This window comes from Pinus tabuliformis, chromosome 1_1 (genome assembly GCF_031772625.1).
Source record: "Pinus tabuliformis cultivar Carrire ecotype Pingquan chromosome 1_1, CPIR1, whole genome shotgun sequence".
Classification (NCBI taxonomy): Eukaryota; Viridiplantae; Streptophyta; class Pinopsida; order Pinales; family Pinaceae; genus Pinus; species Pinus tabuliformis.
Window position 1 is genome coordinate 874547597 of NC_142297.1, and position 8138 is coordinate 874555734.

The window sequence follows — 8138 nt, forward strand, 5'->3', positions numbered from 1 at the left end:
GGAGCTTGGAATCCAAGTGACCTGAATGTACGATCTATATAGATACCTCTTTAATGGCTTAGTTCAACACCTTCTAAGTTGGCAAGAGATGGTTGGACACATCAAGGGAGAAACTGAATGGGGGAAGGCCCTCTAGGGAGATAGTCGATGACTAATTAAGTCGAGAAACCTCGGAGTACCAACCTCGAGCCCATCCCGATGAGGGAATATTTGAGGCAAGAGCCTCTAATGAGAAAAGAGCAAGATAGGGATACCTCTTTCTCCCACTGTCTGAGTATTTGAAAGACCAGACCCTATGAAGGAAATAAACCAAACAAAAAATAATCTCAAGGCAAAATGGGTGGACACCGAACTCTGTCTAAATAATGGGGTGTGGAATTGTGTGCTTACAGTGAATGATGCGTTTGAGAAGCTGAGTCTGGACTCTCTCCAAGCTACTTGCCTAATCTATCTACAACAAGCTTGGTCCCTAGACTTCGAAGCCATGAAGAACTACGGGTCTAATAAGTGTTTCCATGAGGTGAAATTTAGACAATATGTCTTGAAACTTACTCAGAAAACATTGTCTCTCAATGAGGGCTAGGGAACCATATCCTTTACTGAGCCAAGGTTAGAGTGCCTATTTCATACCAAAATGAGGTGTTGTGAATTGTACCCCCAAGTAGGTGTAAGTGATGGTGATCTCAATCTCAATGCCTTGATAGTAGAAATGTAAGTCTGTATGAGATTTCTTCGACGTGTTGAAGAACAAAACCTTAGTTTTACCTAGGTTGACATCAACCATCGAAGATCACAAAATTTGGACAGTGCATTGATTTGTCTTTGTAATCCCTTAGGAGAAGATGCCAACAACATGAAGTCATTGGTAAAAGGGGGAGCAAAATCATCACTTGGTGTAGAAGACAACCATCTTCCTCCTAGGTATGCTCATGTAAGAAAGACTCTAGCTCATCAATATAAATCCTAAAAAGGGTCAGTGAGAGGGAGCAACCCTGTTTGATTCCAATGGTACTTTGGATGAAATTGGAAAGGTCATTTGCCATCTTATGTCATGCTAAGACTGACTGATACAATCTCATAATGATTGCCAAGAGGGTCTCGAATATGCCAATGTCATGAAGCCTTTGGAACAAGGCCTCCCTTGAAGCCGTCAAATGCTTCCTAGAAGTCTACAAAGCAACTGTAGACCTTCAAATAGCAATGGTGAGCCTTCTAAATAATGGCTCGAAAAGTGAAGATGTGATCAATCGTCTGGTAGTTTGGCCAAAAACCTGATTTTCCTCGAGCCCTAAGATAATTACTCTCAAATTCCTTAGAGAGCTACTAGTGTAAGACTATGGTATAAAACTTGGAGAGTGTATGACCCACCATGATAATCCAATGGTTGTTTAGATTAGAACTACTCCCTGATTTGTGGATTGGGTGAATAATGGTCTTGTCTAGGAGGAGGGGAAGCCTGAACACACCGCATGGTTAAATAAATCTGTAATATAGGATTCAAGAGATAGAATTCTATGTTTAAGGAATTCGGTTTGAAGCCCTTCCTCATTAGTTGCTCTATTAGTTCTCATAGCTCAGACTGCTCTCCTAATGCCCCTTTCAAAAAAGAGGTGGCATAAGGATGGGGAGAGGGGATGCAGATAATAGGTTGTCCAAAAATGTCATAGAGGGAGGTTGTGTGGGAGAACAAGGATTGGGGATCGAGGTTAGGCAGAATGACATAGTGTTTAGGAAAAAGAGCACGCCGAAAGGCTTTTAGGGGTAGCGAAGGGATTCATGAAGTTCCCTTCTTCGAGAAAGAAAGGTTTTCTTTATATGGCACAGGAGTTGATGATAATTTTTGTAGAGGAAGGGGTAAGAAGATGGGTCATGGTTGGTGGTGAGACAAAGTTGTTTATGAAGGGATTTGCATTCATTTTAAAACCAACGGTTCATTAGACAGGATCCAAGGGGTGTTTATGGCCATGTTGACGAGTATAGTGGGTTAGGAGTCCATGGCTACCTCCATGAGGGCATTGAGAGGCATCTCATAGTTGGTTGTGATTATGTTCAATGAATTGAAGTGGGAAATGGAGGGGCGGATCAATTCCTTGAGGTGGGTTTTATAGGAGTTTACATAATCTCTATTAAAAAGAAAGGTAGTATGGGGGATTGGCAAGATGGATTGGAGGGTGGGGGGAGAGGAGGAGGAGGTAGAGAGGGAAAGGGAGAAGGTGAGGAGGGCATGGTCTTCCAAGGGGAGACGAGAGACTGAGAGGTGTTGGATATGTGGGAGAAGGTTTTGGTTGGGTAAGACATAGTCAACAACATTCCCACCCCACTATGGGGGAAACAAGTAAAGTCACTATAACCTAGAAAGCAAGGTAACCGGTTCAGGATCAAGAGATCATGAGATTTTCTTAGGAACAAGAGATGTCCATTGTAACCAGTGAGGGATCCATTACTCTCCTGTGAACTCCTATGAAGACCCACAGATTCTGGTTCCAACTCCTGGAGGTATAGTGCATCCTATGCTCTGTCGTGTAGGGAACCTGGAGGTCTCTGGTACAAGCATTCAAATCACCTAAAAGAATGACATCACCTATATTAGAGAAATGAGAGATATATGTGTAAAGATCTCATAAAGGATCACCCTTGGACTTTGTGTGAAGTGCAAAGTGTGTTGAGGCTGGCAAAAAGTAGAAAACTACAATGTAGTTATCTGGAATAAAGGCGTTGTGTTGATGGAGCCAAACCCACATAAATATGGCATGCTCATTGGATGATAGTAAGTGACCCTTATTTGGAGAGTCTTGTAAAGGCAAGCAACCCTGCTAGATCCTTTAATGTTGTCAAATCTTATCTCCTTATGATAAGACCATATCCATTGATACCCATGGATCTTGGGTGATGTCTACATTGGGCTTGCATGTGTCTCTTAGAAAAAGGAATTCACGTGATGTGATTGCATCGTGAAGCGCACCCGATGAGGACGAAAATGCACTATTAGCAACTAATGGATATGGTGGACCAACTTCCCTTACTCTGTTCCCCAACTAAATGAAACTGTAATTTCTTCCAAGGGAGAGAGTATCATGGAGGAATTGAATCACAAATGATGGCTTCGAGATCCTAGAATACTACCCACTTCCCTTCCTTTTGTGTAGCCATGACTTGATCCTGAGACAACTTCAGTTTTTCCTGCTGAGATTTGGTGAGGTTAACATCAAGGAATTTTTTTGTGCTGGTAGGAGCGATGTTAATATTATTTTGGCTCAGAGAGCTCTGAGTCAATCCTCTAGCAACCAAAAGCAAAGGAAGAGTGTTGATTTGGGGTCCATCCATGGCCGATCAAGAATGATGTCCTTTAAATCCAAAGTGTCATGAAGGAAAGAGGTACCCATACTAAATGAACATAGAAAAGCTTATAACATAAATGTGTGTGCTATGAATTCCTAGTTGACTTTTTGTTCTTTTTATGTTTTCTGTATGTAGGTGACATGTGGTCATCATTATTTTTTCGCTTTTGTGTTTTTTTTACGTGCGTGCCATGGCTTATTTTTACACTTTTTATACGTATATTCCACTTTGGCATGGTTGTGTTTTGCGCTTTATGTTTTTATACGTACATGACATGTTGTTGTGGTTGTTTCTTCATTCTTTTTATACATACGTGCCATGCTGCCGTGGCTATTTTTGCGCTTTTGGTGTTTTTGTACGTACGTGCCATGCTGTCGTCACTACTTTTTTGTGCTCTTTGTACGTACGTGCCATGCGGTTGTGGCTACCTTTTTGTGCTCTTTATGGTTTTTACATACGTGCCATGTTGTCATGGCCGCTTTTTTGTGATTTTTTGTACGTGCGTGCCATGCTGTCATGGCTATTTTTTTGGGTTTGTGGGCGTGCGTGCCATGGAGTCATGGATGCTTATTAGGGCATTTGGGCATTTGTGCAGTGTGGCTAGCCATGCTTATTTCTCACATACAACCTCTAGGGATTCATTTGGGCTTTTCATTACTTAGCATTGAGCATTCTTATAAGAATATCAACGAGACTAGTTGTAGATTAACTCGTGTGGTTGTGGCTTCATTTGGGCAGGAGCGTTCCTTTGTGACTATTCAAAATTGAATGACTTGGCTTTAAAATTCACAGTTAAAATTTCGATAAGACTTTTCTTCTTCACGGATTGTTGTCTGTGTTAACTTTGTTTCAAGGAATGACGACTTAATTCACTTTGAATGGATAAGCATATGACTACTATTTGATCGGAGTGAAGATGAGTTTTGTTACCTGAGGAGGCACTGAGTGGGAAAATTGTGCAAAAGAGGGAACCCACAATAAACTCTACCAGACTGCCTGTTAATTGAGCTTTTGTAGCTATGGATTCATTTGGGTCGGAGAGTTCTATTGTGGTGTCTGAAACTTCATGAATTGGCCTTAAAAAATGTGGTTAAGGATCGATTACAACCTCACAGGCAACAAGACTTTCAATGTATGGAGGAATCACTGCTTAATTCTCACTGCATGGAGGAACAAATGACTAGTATTTGATGGGTTTTGCAAGTTGTTAAAGAATTGAGTGAAAAGATTGTGCAAAAGGGGGTCCCACCTTAATCTTGTAGTTCTATTTAGTAAGGAGGACCAATGAAGTTGAACAATTGTGACCTAGTAGAGGTGTCTAGTGTTGAAGAGGGGTTCAGAGGTGTCTTGTTTTGTCCAAGACTTGTAAAAAAGGGGGTAGGATTCATAGAAGAGTACAAGAACCTTGTGAGCAATGAGGAGTAACAAAACAATTGAGGGAGATAGTAGACAACCTTCAACTAAGGCTTGGGGCCAAGCCCTTGAGAATAGAGACCATTTTAGTATGCATAAGTAAGTTGATGCTCATGATAATGATGAGTAGTGGGTGGGTGTGATCATTAAGGTCCTTGATAATCGCTACCACATAATCTACTTATTGCAGACATAAGAAGAGATGATATCTAATCATCCCAAATTGCGGCCCCATCTTGAATTTGTAGATAACAAATAGGTTGAAGATTCCAAGGTATGCACATTATTTGTTTTATTTCACTTCCCTGGAATTGGTATTTTTTTAATGAGTGATAGGATTTTTTTCATTCGTCTAGATCCTCAGATTGATAATGTTATTTTAAGTTTGTCGTTTTCACATTGTTTTGTGATTATGATGCAATGTTTTTTCTTTAATTTTATATTTCTAAAGTAAAACGAGAATATATATTGTCTGGCCATAAAAGGTTAAAAAACAGGAAGTATTAGAACTACCCATTACAGTCCTTTTGGGTCTTAATGAAACTTCCAAAGGTTACACAACACCCTTCTCAAACTAGCCTCAAAATATTTCCAGGAGACTTACATGAAGCGTTGATTCAATAGGAAGGACCCACTCATCCAAGACTAGAAACAACACAACTATCCTGTTGGGTCGTGTTATATTCTTTCCACGACTAGCCCATGTAGTTAACTGGGGGGTTAGAGGGGGGGCCGAGCCCCCCCTTCGTTGCGACGGTTGTGTATCAAGGGGGTCACAGGGGGTTTAAGGGGTGCAGGTAACCCCCCTCTATGGTGTCTGGGGCAGTGCCCCGGAAAATTTTGTTTTTTGTACCATATATTAGGTTGGGCGGACCTACCTATGGTTTTATGCATGTTTTTCGCACATGGTTTTGGACGTGATGGTTTTCAGTCCATGGTTTTGGACGCGATGGTTTTCGGTCCATGGTATTGGATGCTTTGGCATGTATAAATATGTATTGTAACATTGAAAGGAACATAATGAAAAATCAAGCTGGTAGTCCCAGTTTTGGGATAGGGGAAAATCTCTGTGTATATGTGTTTTATGTGTTATGCTCTCGCATTGTTTATTTTCTGTGTTTTTAGAATTCGTATGCAAGTAATTTCTGTACGGGGTTAAAACCTACATATCCAACAGAAATTAAAAGAGAGACTTCAAAGTCTCTGATAATAGCAAAGTCGAGACTCTCCTTGAACTCTTGTTTTGCAAACATACTTTGACAACTTGTCTACTTGGATGTTTGATTCTTTGTAAATATCCATGAAAGAAATAACTTCAAACAAACTTCTTACCTCCAAGACTCTATTCATTATTAGGTTTAAAGCCAAATTTTTTATTTTGCATCTTCCAATTGCCCAATATATAAGCTGCTTTGAATCCCCCATAACTTGAATCTTTACTAATCCTTTGTCTATAACTACTTTTAATAGAATTCAAAGAGAAAAGAGCTCAGCTCTGTTATTGGGTCCATAACCAACACTATATTTAAAAGAGAAATTCCAGCATTGATTTAAATGAAGGAGAACTCCAACACTACATTTAACTAGGGATTTGTTACCGCTCAAACTAGTAGGGGTCCTAAGAAGGGATCCTATAGAGCAACCACTAGGTCAAGGGGCAACAATGTAGTGATAGCTTACTGTCACCTCAGCTAAGGCTCCTTGCTCTTTACGGACTTTCACCGATGGAAGGAGACTTGGTATAGGGGAATCATTAAGAAGGATGGATCTACAAGTGGATAGAGAGCGATTCATAAGGCCTATTCACAAGAGAGGCTCAATTAGATAACATTGCTTGCCTCAAAAGAAAGGTGGTAGGATCTCTAGGAAGGGTTAAGAGGATTCTTGAGTCTAGGTTTGGAGGATATACCTTAACAAGGGGCTTCCTAGACCTAAGGTTTCGTATGGATAAAAGGATTTTGTGTAATCCTTGTGGGATTGGAGTTGCAAAATTGCGGGCCCACACAAAGCCAAGTGGACCTGGAACTAGGTCAAGGATATGGAGTTGATCAACCAATGATGGGATTGACCTAATTAGGGTAGGTAATAGGATCAAAGGATTAATTTTTGTTTGAGATTTGAATGCAATGATCCTAATGAGGACACTAACCCAAGTCAATCTAGGGCAATAATTGGTCTTGTGGCTAGGGCTTGCTATATCTCGCGATTCCACCACCGGATTTGCTTGAAATTTGGATGACCTCTAGAGAAGAGCCTAGCACAGTAGTGGACAAAAGATAGAGGGATTTGAATGGCTACAATAATTTTTTTGGATGCCCTAGGTGATCCTCTAAGGTTAGGCCTAGAATTTGGAAAAGTGAAGAAAGAGAAGTAAATCTGACCACCAAAGGGATATGAGGATTAATTCCTTATTGCTTTGGCCTAATGGAGTCAAGATACACATAGATTAAGAATTTTTGTGAGCTAAGGAGCCCTAATTGATCTTTACTGGCCTCTCCAAGGGAAACAACTGGGTCAATAGGGATTTATATTTCAAATCTGCGAAGGAGACAAAGTTTCAAGTTCATTTTGGAGAAGGAGAAGAAGAATGCAAGTTCAACATTGAGGAGCCTAATCATTTCCAAGTTCTCCAAGACAACAAACTCCTTTCTCTCACCTTTCTTTCCTCAAAGGTCTCACAAGTTTTGTGAGGATTTTTAACTTGTAAATTTTATTTCCTTCAAGAATACAAGTCTCTCCCAAAATATAACTTATTTGTAACTTTTCCATATAATAGTTTCTCTTGAGCATTCAATTGTAATTTGGGAAATAGTAGTTTTCCTTCAAGGAAGTATTGTGAACTTTTCCCAACACAAAAATGAGTCCCTCGTGCTATAAGAGGGCACACTCAAACTAATAATAAAAATCTTATTTTCTTTGGGAGCTTGGGGATTTTCCCCTTGGTATCCCACTCCTATCTTTTGAGAGAAGGGTCTCTCTTGCATGCTTGATTTGGTCATTTCTTTCATTTCCCTTTTGAATGTTGGAAATAGTTTGCTAATCTTTCTTATTTCCATTTCATGCAAGCCTATTTCATGTTAATGCTCTCATATTGTTGATCTCATTTCCATTCCATGCAAGTATTTATTTTCATGCTAGTTCATTTCATTCACATGCAAATGTTCTAATTTCAATTTACATGCTTCATTGCTAATTATTTCTCATTTGATTCATTAGCTTACTAATCCATTGCATGTTTTCTCATTTCCATTGCAATTTAGTTTAGTCTCTCATTTACTTTTGTTGAGCATTGTTTTACTTTTATGCAACTTTGAAATAGTGTAAAACATAACTCTAGCATAAGTTGGTTATATTAGACGATAGGTACCCTCCACCCCTATTGATTC